The sequence below is a fragment of the Eptesicus fuscus genome, chromosome 8 (genome assembly GCF_027574615.1).
Source record: "Eptesicus fuscus isolate TK198812 chromosome 8, DD_ASM_mEF_20220401, whole genome shotgun sequence".
Classification (NCBI taxonomy): Eukaryota; Metazoa; Chordata; class Mammalia; order Chiroptera; family Vespertilionidae; genus Eptesicus; species Eptesicus fuscus.
In genome coordinates, this window is record NC_072480.1 from 18,411,621 (window position 1) to 18,425,069 (window position 13,449).

The following is a 13,449-nucleotide window of genomic DNA, read 5'->3' on the forward strand; positions in this document are numbered from 1 at the left end:
TTTAAGAAAAGAGCTACGGTGTCCATAATCACTCCTCGTCTTTTTTTTTTTTTTTGAATAATGGATTTTCTTTCTATTTTGTTTAGCTTTCTGGCACATCTAAAATCAGATGTAATTCTTTATGTAATTGCTTTGTGTTACTACTCTATTCAAAAGTCACCTAAGGCATGTGATTCACTGTTTATGAATTTTAACTATTTTCAATGACTACATAAAAATACATACCCGTGTACTTGCCGCTCAAGTTACAAAAGAGAGGCCCTGGCTGATGCGGTTTAGGTGCTTTGAAGAGCAAAACTGCAGTGACCCATCCATGTTTTATTCCCACACAGTTTGCCTCGGCCTCCACGGCCCACTTTCCCCTCACTGTCCACAGGAATGTTTCCCTGGAAACCAGGGGGGAGAATCAGGGAACCAGGAGAAAACTCTCCTCTCCACGTGGTCCTGGCTTCTCAGAGTCTCCCCAGAGGCGAGGCCTCAGCAGGAGGTCTGAGTGAGGTGCCCCTCTCTCCACCTCAGCTGCACAGTCTCTGGTGGGTAGGAGCTGTGAGTGTTTATTGAGTGCCTACTATGCACCTGGTGCCTCGGAATTGTTTTGATCCGTTACAAACATCTCTTTCTTCAGGCAGATGGGCCGCACATGCCGATCGTCATCGGTAGCTGTCTTGGTGACTGGGACTCTCTGGGACCCCTCAGCCTCAGGGAGCACCCACCCCACAACCTGGCCTGCAGGGTTCCCTGATGGGCCCCCAAAGATGACAATTCCTTCTGGCCGTGCCCATTGGGGGGGGGGGGCACCTGGAAACGCTCCCTACAGCCCCAACAGATCCATCCCCCTGCTCCCCACCTCTGTCTGATTTATCTAAGAACTGACCGCAGAGGGTTATCAGCAAGCCTCTCAGCGTCCGGAAATGTTTCAGTTCTTTCGCAGGCACTTAAAGGGTAGGGCCGGAGGGGACCTTATCCCTGAATTTCCCTCCAAGCCGGTGGTCATGGATCTTAGTCTCTCCACAGCAGCATGACCAGGGGAGGCGAGCAAACCTTGTTTACTCCAATGCAATGAGGGAACTTTGGAGCCTTGGAATCCCTCCTAATTTTGCTTGTGGGGTTGAGGACCAGCCCCCCTCCAGTCACTATCCCACAAACACCCCTTATGTTAGGGAGTGGCCTACTTTCTAGGGAAGATGAGACCTCATTCTGGTTTCATAACCTTTTCATTCAGTGGATGGGTGGGGAGAAGGGAGAATCCGGGATTGGTGTGAGCTGGCTTCTAAGGAGGACACCCTGGAATCTACATCATGACTTCCCTGGGGTTTGGTGAACTTGGCTCTACGCCTCCAGGGTGTTTAATTAGAGAGGTGGAGGCAGGGTTGTTAGGGTTTCTGGGCAGAGGGACATTTACAACAGGCAAGTAGCTTCATGACACTGGGGCCTGTCTGGGCCATCGGGGACAAACAGGACCCCTTGCAGCAGCCAAGGCAAGGGTACGAGGAGAAGTTCCAGCTCCTGAGAGAGAGAGAGAGAGAGAGAGACAAAGAGACAGAGAGACAGAGAGAGACAGAGAGAGAGAGCGTATTCTGGCAAGGAGTGGGCAGAGTGTCAGGCGCCAAGCCAGGCAGCTGTGGTTTGGGGCAGGGTTCCAGGGCCAGGAGGGAACTGGAGTGCCAAATGGAAGCTGAGCAGGCGCCCAGTCATATGCTAGACTTGGCCCACAGGGTGAGTTTACACAGAAATGCTCTGGCTGCAGGGCACCTGGGTGCCAAAGAGCTTTCCTCGGGCACTTGGATGCTGGGCTTAGGGCAGCAAGACTGACTGATCCCTCTCCCACTAGCAGCCAAGGTCCCCGATTATGAGACAATAGGCTTGTGTAGGATCCGCTCAGCTACCTAGCAGGGCAGAGTAAATGTGCAGATGTTCCAGGGATATGAGATTACCTTTACCTTCATCCTTCCCACCAGATGCTTTTCCAGGAGGGCAGCCACTCCTGCAAACTGAAACAGATGAGGTCTTGCAACTGTTCCTGACAGATTTAAAAAAAATTTTTTTTATTGATTTCAGAGAGGAAGGAAGAGGGAGAGAGGGATGGAAACATCAATGATGAGAATTGATCGGCTGCCTCCTGCACGCCCCCTCTGGGGACCGAGCCTGCAACCCAGGCATGTGCCCTTGACTGGAATCGAACCCAGACCCTTCAGTCCCCAGGCTGACACTCTATCCACTGAGCCAAACCAGCCAGGGCTAAATTTTTATCTCTAAAATACACAGACACACAAAGAGACTGTAGGTGACAGACAGATAGATATGTACATCTATATGTATACAGAGACACACACATATAGATGGGCCTTAAATACAGAGCAGATGAATTCCTAAAATTCCCTACTTAAATTCAATTTTTGAAAATAATTTCTACTTGAAACTTATCAAGGTAACATCTCCTGATGGATCTGTATGCTCTCTTTAATTGAATAACAGGATATACCTTTACCCCACCCCTCTTTCCTATTTTATTATCAGGAAGTTCAGAGCTAAACTTCATATTTAATTTCATTACTTCCTTAGTTTAAATCTTCTAATTTAATTGTTGTCTTTTTTCAACTAATTTTAGTACTTGTCTTCTAAACATAAGTTCTTTGACATAATAATTTTATGGATATTTGTCAAGTGCAATTTTGAATGATTTTAAAAGTGAATAATGAGTAAGTAATAAATAAATGAGTTGAATTTTCTAGAATCTTAAAAATATGCACCAGGAAAGTTGATCAATTGATGAATTATTAAGTTCTGGAAAGGCAGGATTCTATTGTAATAAGCAGTATCCTATCATAGAACCACCTGGATAGAGTTTGATTATAGGACTCACCCTCTGAGGCTGAGTGTGAAAGTGTGTCCTCTGGTGAGGAATGGATTCCTCAGAAGTACCTGTGGCGGGAGGCACTCCAACGTGGTCTGCTCTGCCAGCGTTGCGCACTTTGTGCCTACGGCCTCAGCTGTATTTACAAACACACCTCGGAATGCTGGCCACATCCTTGCTGGGCAGTTGGGACAATGCTTTTGCAGTCCTTTATCTGATCCACTAGGTCAACACGGCGCCTTGCCTCCAAGATATCAAGGCAGAGGAAGGCCTGCAGTGTCACTGAGTCCATTCCTCAGGGTGGGGCAGGAGTGGGAAGCAACCTGATCTGCCCCTTCTACCTCCGGGGAGAAGCCTGTGGTGAACTCTCTTTATGCCCAGAGCGAGCCATTGGCACTGGCCATCTCAGGAGTACCCAAGTTCCTTTCTCATTTTGGCATCTCTCCTTTACTTATCTTCATCCTCACTGCATTTTTGGAGATCACTTGCTGAGGCAGGAATGTGTGTTCAGAAAACCTTCCACAAACATTTCATGGGGCCAGTAGCCGATGGGCTTCCTAGCTTCATTAACACTAGTCTGAGGGTGCAAGGTGAAGCTCTGCTCTTCTTAGGAGGGGCAGGCATCTGGGGGGTTCTGCTGACCCTCTGTGCTATAGGGTGAGTATGGAGGACAGTACTGCCCCCCAGAAGATCGCCAAGATGAGCCATCCTCTTGCCAAGTTCTCCAGGCAGCGGGCTATTGGGGTGGAGTGAAGGCTTTCAGATCCCAGTCACCTCGGGTCTATCTCCCCTCTGCGCAGCTCGTCAGGCACCGAGTGCTTGTTCTCAGGCCTCATCTCATCGGCCAGAGAAACGTTCTAGAGACAACCTGAGATTGTCTTAAAATAAGTAGAGAACTGAAGGGGGGAAAAGGGACCCAACTTATTTTGTGTAACTTTGGAGGGGCAGAGCTAGGATCCGTAAACATAACTTACTAGTAGAAGGAAGCAGAATTGGGTTCAAAATAAGGAAGGCTTTTCTATCCCTTAGAGTTGTTCAAAAGTGGATTGAGGCCATGCATAGACCAATGGATAAAGAAAACGTGCTCTCTATATACAATCAAGTATTTTTCAGCCTTAAAAGGAGGAAACTGACATATACTACAATGTGGATAAACCTGGAGGACATTATGCTAAGTGACGTATGCCAGTCACAAATCCTGTATGATTCCATTTATACAAAGTGTCTGGAGTAACCAAATTCATAGAGATAGAAAGTAGAATGGTGATTGTCAGGGGCTAGGGGGTTGGGGGAGTGGGCAGTTATTGTTTAATGGGTACAGAGTTATCGTTTAATGGGATGATGTAGAGATCTGTGGATCAATGGTGGTAATGACTGCACAATAATGCGAAGGTGCTTAATGCTACAGAACCGTGCGCTTAGAAATGGCTAAAAGGAAAAATTTTGTTATACATATTATCACAATAAAAAATTAAATAGATAGCACTGGAGATTAAATGGCCCTGTGTGTGACAGTGAGAGAAAAGTGGCTATTAAGCAGCTTATCACATTAGCATGGGCATGCCTCTGTGGTAGTTTGGTGAAACAGTGCCAGACACCACAATCGTATTGAAGGAAGAGGCTCATTACTCAGTTGTTGTTGTTGTTTTTAATATTTTTATTGATTTCAGAGAGGAAGGGAAAAGGAACGGGAGAGATGGAAACATCAATGATGGGAGAGCATCATTGATTGGCTGCCTCCTGCACACCCCCCACTGGAGATGGAGCCCATAACCCTGGCATTTACCTTGCCTGAGAATCAAACCCATGACCTCCTGGTTCATAGGTGAACACTCAACCACTGAGCCATACCTGGCTGAGCTCATTACTCATTTTTAAAGACAACTAGAAAATAGGGCAGAGGGTTAAGATCCCATAGGAAAGGAGTCTCATTTGCTGCCTTCTGGTATTTATGTGTGAGTGGCAGGGGTGGGGTACTCATTAGCTGCGGGGAGGTTGCATGGTGTAGCAAGAGGCACTGTGGTGTTGAAGAAAGATTCTTTCTAGATATTCTAGGTTCTAGTTTGGTAGTTTTTCAACCTTCTGGAGCCTCACTTTCTGTATCTGTAAAATGGGAATAATATCTTTCTTAAAGAAATAGAGAAGTAGTCTATATCTATGAAAATACCTAACACATAGTGATTACCCACAAAAATGTTCATTAATATTGGTCTCCTACAATATTCATTTTTTAAAACTTTTTACTCTTAAAACATATTTTGCCATGATTTGTCTGTCAGTGATGTGGTTCCTGCCAAATACATCTTAGCAACCAGGAAATGAAGTTAACCCTGCAAAATACGTTTTTCTTGTTCTGCATTGACATGTCAATGTAACCCCACACTATTTTGGATATCCTGGAGTGTTTTACAAAAGGAAGGGTGATTACTTCTTGCTTTGGTTTTATTGAGACCTCTCCCCCACCCCCAACTCCATCAGTAGCAGAGCTGAGACTTGACCTCTTGACCCAAGAGACCCTTGGCACCACTGCATGGCTCACTAAAGTTTCTTGCAGCTCTCATGTAATTATCTCCATCAGAGACTCTTATGGAAGGGGTCCAAGACATACCTCATGAGCATTCTCCACACTTGCCAGAGGACAATTTGGAAAAGAAGGCCAAAGCCAACCAGGGGAAGTAAAGGAAGCAATCACCAACACTTAGATTCTGTGGGGTACTCTCCTCTCCTACCCATACCTGCCTGTAGTTACCCAGGGCTTGAACTGATAAACTGGTAGAACATAGAATCTTCCATAAAAACTTAAGGAATAGAAACACTGAAATGTGAAACCACTGTTCCTCCTTGTCCACAGATCTCTGGGGCCATGAGGTGCATGCCACCACACAAAAAGGAAAATTTTGGTGTGCGTTGGAGCCAGCATGAAGTACCTCTGCCCTCTTCCCCACGCTCACTGAGGTACAGTTGGCAGCACCTGAAAGTGACCAGATCCCATAGGTTAGGGCTGTCCAGCCTCGCCCACCAGTGCTCCAGGTTTGGATTTACCTGCTACCTGCTCTGCCTGCTGCCTCTTAGATGGGGAGAGGGATGCGACACTGTAAGTCCCTAATTGTCTTGACATGTAACTCACCATTTTCCTTATGCTTCACCCACAGCTTGATGTCTGATATAAAAGGCTGCTTAAACCCATTGGTGATAAAAACCCAATTTGAAGTAATTTAAGCAAAAATGGGGAAATATAGGCTCTTGGGATATCTAAGGGTGAATCTAGGTAGCTAACCTGAGTTCAGGAGCCTGAATCATATCATGATAACATTTTACACTTTCTTTTTTTAAAAAAAATATATTTTATTGATTTTTTACAGAGAGGAAGAGAGAGGGATAGAGAGTTAGAAACATCGATGATAGAGACACATCAATCAGCTGCCTCTTGCACACCCCCTACTGGGGATGTGCCCGCAACCAAGGTACATGCCCTTGACTGGAATCGAACCTGGGACCTTTCAGTCCGCAGGCCGACGCTCTATCCACTGAGCCAAACCGGTTTTGGCTACACTTTCTTTTTTTCTATATTTCTTGTATTTTCCTTCATTTTCATTCTCCCTACTTGGTGACAATGATGGCCATCAATATATTCAGTTTTATATTGTTAATGTAAGAAACATTCAAACCTGTAAAAAAAATTTTTGTGAGTTTGAGCCAAACTCAACAATTTCCAAGAAGCAGAATCTGAATGTATTGAGATAATGCTTTGGAGAATGGTGGTTTTTCACCTATTTTTATAAATTAGCATCAAAGGAGGAGACATCAGTGGGTTACATGAAATCCACTGGCAATAGGTTAGGGAGGAGGGAGAAAGCAAAGAGGGGGAACCTCTGGGATTGGATGAAAAGTAAAATGATAGACACCGCTTCTTTTACACAGGTGGGTACAGGACAGTTAACAGTCAACAAAGAACACCACAACAATAACAATGAGGGCATTTGTGGTCTCCACCCTGGTGCCCTGATGCATTGGTTGTTCCCTGAGCGGGACTGGAGGGGGAAGGAAAGTTACAAGTTACCCTGACATTCCAAAGGTATGGTATCAAAGATGCAAAAAGATAATAGGCTCAGTTAAGATAAAAGTTGATCTTTGTTAGGAGATGTACCAGCCTAGGACATGACTACCCACCATAGACTGCTTTTTAATTAATAAGTTTTAATTTGTCCTAACCGGTTTGGCTCAGTAGATAGAGCGTTGGCCTGCGGACTGAAGGGTCCCAGGTTCGATTCTGGTCAAGGGCATGTACCTTGGTTGTAGGCACATACCCAGTAGGTAGTGTGCAGGAGGCAGCTGATCGATGTTTCTAACTATCCCTCTCCCTTCCTCTCTGTAAAAAATCAATAAAATATATTTTTAAAAAAATAAGTTTTAATTTCAGACCATGCTTTGTGGTGACTTTAGATCTCTGAGTTTGCAAGACCTCCATGCAGGCCTTCCCTGAGTTAGTCAGGTTAGCATGTGGCCCCCTTTTCATCCACAATATTATTTTCACAGCTGGCATAAACACTAAGCATGCAGTGTTTAAAAAACTTTTGCCATTGTCAGATGAAGTTCTACAGGCTGATGAAATACCAAAAATAAGATTTAGTTTAAGTTTTCAAGCTTCTTATAGTGAATGGCTTAAGCCCCTGAGGTAACTGGAGTTTGACTGTTAGAAGAAAGAAAAGATCATTTTGAAACAGGATGTGTCTGTATGTGAGGCCTCTAGAAGGAATTTGGAGAGTCAGAGGACTAATTGAATGCCATTGAATGCCTAAAATAAAGAAATATGGGCTCCAAGACAAGGGAGAAAAAGAAAAGAAGGGCACTTGAGAATTGTTGCAACTTTGATTAGGGCTCGGAGGATAACCACCTTTTCTATGTCATTTCCAGCAACTGTAGTCGGTACCTGGGCTCCAGATAACCATGATGCATGGCAATTTAAACATAAAAACTCTGTCACCACATAAAGTGTATGCAAATGAAGTGGCAAGACTCAAACCTGGGAAACCAAGGGTTTGACTCTCTCGTAGGAATCTGGCAGGTCTCAGAAAAGGGAATAGAAAAAGGAGCCTACTGATAATGTGACCAAAATGAAGTTTACAGCATAATTAATTATAATTAAAACACCTCCAAACTTGGTAAGGAACTGTAGAATTACAAGGGAAAGTTGTAGAAAAAGCATTTTTCTAACAAAACACATTCATTGTAGGAGATAAAAAACTTCTGCTCTGGCCAAGATGGAGTAACAGGAAATAGATTTACCCTTCTACCTTTAATACCTGAAAAACTGGACAAAATATATGAAATATAGTTTTCAGATATCTACACTAATAAAAGAGAAAGATGCAAATTGGCTGTACCTTTGCGACGCCCACCAGCCAATCAGGAGTGAATATGCAAATCAACCAAACAAAGATGGTGGGTTAATTTGCATATGCAGGTGCCGAGCGGCCGGGGGCGGGACGCTTGTGCAGGCATTCCACACCGCCCCAGAAGCTCAGGGCCTCTGGGCAGCGTGGGAAGGCGGGAAGGCAGCTCCGGGCCAGAGCAAAGGCGGAAAGGCGGTGCCGGCAGCCAGGGGAAGGAAGGCCTATTCTTGAATGAATCTTCATGCATCGGGCCTCTAGTTTTTACATAAAACTATGACCCTTTGAGGAAGGTGGGGGAAAAGAGATGAATCAGCATTGCTCCAGCTTGCTGGCTAGAGGCAATTTCCAGACTGTAGTGCAAGGAGGGAGAAACAGAACTCAGCACTCTCATTGCAATGAAGGAGCTAGAACACTCTCAGGTAAAGGGAGATTGTATTTACTAAAACTTCCTGGGGGAGCTTCAGGAGAAACAGGCTCCAGAGGTTTGCAGAGGAGGCACTTCAAAACTTTGGCTGAGTGCTGATCTATGTGCACCCAAGAGTAATGTATCTGAGGAGAAAGAATCACTCAAAAAGCAGCAGGCTGAACATTTTCCAGGGCTCACAGTCAGCTGAGAATAGTTTATGTTCCCACAGCCCGAGTAAAAGACCTCTTAGTAGAGTCTTCAGAAGGACTCTTCTTACTTAGTCCTGCATTAGTAGTGAGACTAAATAAGCCCTGGACTAAACACTGCTCTGGCCCCACCATAAATAGCTTAAAATCAAGCCTTGAAAGGATCTAATTGATCCCAGGTAACTGAACCTATTACCATAATAAAGTTCAACACTATTTAAAGAAATACAACAAAATCCAGCAGAAGCAATGTAGAATTACAGTGTCAAGCATCTAGTCAAAATTTACCAGCATCCAAAGAAGCAGAAAAATATTACTCATAAATAGGAGAAAAATTGATCAATAGAAACAGACCCAGAAATTATCGAAATAATAAATTAGCCGATAAGAACATTAAAACAGCTATTTTAAATGTGCAAGAAAGTGAAAGTAAAGGAAAACATAAATGTGATGAGAAGATAAATTGATAATATAAGAAAGACCTTGATGGGGCATATGAAGATGAAAAATACAATATCTAAACTGAAAAACACTGGATGGAATAATAATTAACCAGACACTGCAGCAGGAAAGGTAAGTGAGGCTGAAGGCAGAGCCATGTGAACTACCCACAATGAAGCACAGAGAAGAAAAAAAAACCCTGAAAAAATTAATAAAGTATTACTGAATTTCAGACTACACATCCAAGTGGACTAATTAAAGTGCCAAGAAAATGGTGTGGAGGTGGGGAAGGAAATATTTGAAGAAATAAAAAAAAGTTATAACTTCGATGAAAAATATAAACTGAGAGATTCAGGAGCTCAACAAACATCCAGCAGAATAAACATTAAGAAAATCATGTCAAGACACATGATAATCAAATTATTGAAAATGAGTGGTAAAAAGAAAATCTTAAAAACAGTCAGATGAAAAGGGACACATACCTGGGAGCCAAAATATGACAATGACAGCAGATTTCTTGTCAGAAATTCTGTAACCCAGAAGGCAATGGAGCAACATCTTTAAAGTAATTCACAACATATGTTGAAGCAAAATGTATGACAATAACACAAAGACAAGAAGGAATAAAAATATGCTGTTGTAAGATTCTTATACTTAAAGTGGAATAACATTATTTGAAGTTCAACTGTTACAAATTAAAAAGCATGATATATACCCCATAGAGGACCAAAATTTATGACAGATCACATTCTGTAAAAAACAGACTTTGAAGTGTTAGTTCAATAATTTTATCCTTCTCAAATTTGTGTCTTTCATTCTGGCTTTAATTAGTTATAATGACATTTATAATTTTAAAATTTAACCTATCTCTATAGTTCAACATCTGCTCCTTTTTTATTAAACATTGCAAAGTAGCAGCAAAAAAAGTATTTTCAGCATCATGTTGGCCTCACCAAGCTAAATTTGGCACTGTGGAATTTGTTGATGAGGATAAACTATGTGAGAATTCCTATGCTTGAAGTAATGCTGGCTTTGAGCCATTTCTATTTAAATGACGGGTTTGGAGAAAAAATGTGTTTACAAAATGATCCTGCTATTTACAAACTGTACTACCTTCCGTTTGAGAAAATAAGTAAGGTCTCTAAGATGTGGAAGTCACAAACATTGCACATAGCAAAGAAAAGAACATACACTTCTCTGGTGACCTTATTCATTGTGGAATAAATAAGACTTTTGGAAACCATGATGGAAAACTTGCTTACTTAATAAACTAACCATTCTTGTCAGATATGTAGAAAATAATACTGACCTCATTGATTTTTCCACCAATGCATCCCTCTGTTCAGAGCTACAAGTGAGTCATAGTTGGAACTATGAGCTTTAAACAATGTCCGTTGGGGGCTAGAAATTTGATAGTGGTATACCATGTTAAGTGGTAGTGGGTAGCTTAGAGAGTAAAGTATATAGTTGATGAATACATCTAGCTAGAGGCCCAGGCAGCCTGGCTTAGTGGTAAAAAAACAACTGTGGTTAAAAGTCTGTTTAGGAAGGAGTAGGGATCCAAAGAATATCTTAGTTGTGTCATTGACTAAACTTCAAGCAAAGCCATGTAGCTTCCCTGGACCTTAGTTTCTACTTTAGACCAGAGTAGTATTTCCCTAAGTACAGTGCATACCACTAGTTGTATGCCAGTATTTTTTTCTTCTTAACATAAATTAATGTATTTTATAAAATATTTAGAACCTCAGAAAGGCCTAGGAATTTGTAGCATCTGCCACCTCTGGAAGCAGAGGTGGGGAGCTAAGGTTAAAAACAAAACAACTAACCTAGTTGGTCTGGCTCAGTGGGTAGAGTGTTGGCCTATGGACTGAGGGGTTCTGGGTTCAGTTCCAGTCAGGGGCGCATACCTCGGTTTGGGGCTCTATCCCTAGCTTTGGTCAGGGCATGTGCAGGAGGCAGCCAATGGATGTGTCTCTCTCACATTGGTATTTCTCTCTGTGTGTCTCTCCCCCTCCATCCACCCTCTCTCAAAATCAACAGAAAAATATCCTCCAGTGAGGATTAACAAAAAACAAAATAAAACAAACAAACAAACAAAAAACAACAACAACTGTGGTTAAAAGTCTGCTTAGGAAGGAGTAGGATACCCTCAGTGTCCACACAGCCAGAAATCTGTCCCTCCTCACCCAGCTAGGCAGAAGGCTCCAGAAAAGAATTCTGGAGAAGGTAAACCTGTTGGAATACCAAGGGCATGTATGCTGAGAGACATCTACGCAAATAGGGAACATTTGGAAATATATTAGTGACAAGTGTATTAAAAAGTCTTATCAAACCATAGTACTATGATTAACTCTGCAAAGCGTTTTCCAAAAACAAAGAGCTGTGCAGAAAAGGAGAAGTCATCACCATGTCAATAGTGGTTTCATCATTAAAGTAATGTCAACTAAATATTGAGTTTACCCAAATGTCTATATTGGAAGAATGGGAAGATGGGAAATGGAAGTGAGAGCTGAGTAAGGAATATTGAAATTAAGCTAAATCTGAATCTTTCAGAGTAGAAAGTCAATAAATAATGCTAACATTAAAAAACCAAGTAGAAATATTAGGACTTGTTTTTGAAAATAAAAAATTGGAGGCAAATATGAACATAATTTAGAAGCACTGAGAATAGATATATATTTTAAAAATATTTTTATTGACTTTAGAGAGGAAGGGAGAGGGAGAGAGATATAGAAACATCAGTGATGAGAGAGAATCATTGATCGCTGCCTCCTGCACACCCCACACTGGGAATCAAGCCTGCAGCATGTGCCCTGACCAGGAATCAAATCGTGACCTCCTGGTTCATAGGTCAATACTCAACCACTGAGCCATGCTGGCTGGGCTAGCCTAGAAAACTTTTAAGCTGTGACTTTTAAAGACAGTCTCTAAATTGATCTAAAGAAACAATGAATTACCACTCTCTGTTGACATTTGTTTGTTGTCATAATACCCAGACAGCTTAAGTCACATGCATTATTATTTAAATTACAGTGAATTATTTAGGAGCTGGTGGTCTAGAGGATTATAACATGGAGACATTACAGGGTTTCATAAACCACAGCTGGAAGATACCTGAGACATTTGAAAACTCTAAGTACTCATTTATAAAGTTGTATTCATAAGTTTTTGCTTAGGAACTACTTCTTCCCTCCCTTCCCCTTTAAAATGAATGGTGATTTCTGAAATGGCTGGGACCAGGCTGTGTGTACCACAGTTGCAGGCTTTACTAGTTCCATTGCATGATCATTGTTAAATTGAAAATATGAGAGGAATTGGTAGGCATCTATTAAGTGAGAAAAATACCAGGTATGGAATGAATCTTTGCTATGTCCTTTCTCACCTTCCCCCACAGGAAAGGAGATTAACTGGCAATCTCACAAATCATGACTGGTCATTTCATGGGTTCCTGGAATCTGGGACCAGAGTGATGGCTGGGAAGTAAAGCAGAATCTGATGGCTGGAAGAATCTAGAATTGTATCAGGAGAAAGGAAAAATTAATGGAAAAATGACTAGATTTTAATCCAATGGTTTGGAACATTCCAGAACCAAGAGAAGGCCTTTATAATAATTAGGGCCAGCTGTGCCTGGGAAATTCAGGTCAAGCCAGATGCCAAACCCCAACTCAAACGCTTACAGGAACATCCTCATCATCAAGAGTTTCCAAACATCCTGTACAAAAATCAAAAGAAGGTAAATTATGTTATCTTTTCCCATTCCGCCCAAATGTTTTTCTCTTGTGTATTGATAACCTCTATGGTTTTCACTGGTGCTTCATATCTGAAGACAGTGCTACTGATGCTGTTATATTGTGCATAATGGAAGAATTCTTTAAAAAGAAAAAAAAAAAGAGGCTTCATTAACAACTTTCCATTCTGCTGGAATTTGTTCTTGGATAACTGCCCTTACCCATAAACCACACCAACGCACCCATAAGTCACATATTTTTGGCCAATAAAGAACTATCCCAGCATCTCTCTGAATTGAAGAGGAACTGAGTAGCTGGGGGGAAGAGGGAGAAAAAAGGGAGATTTTTACTGTATTCTCTGTTGTAACTTTTGAATTTAAATGAAAAAATATTTGAGAATTTCCTGCTCAAATATTAAGTA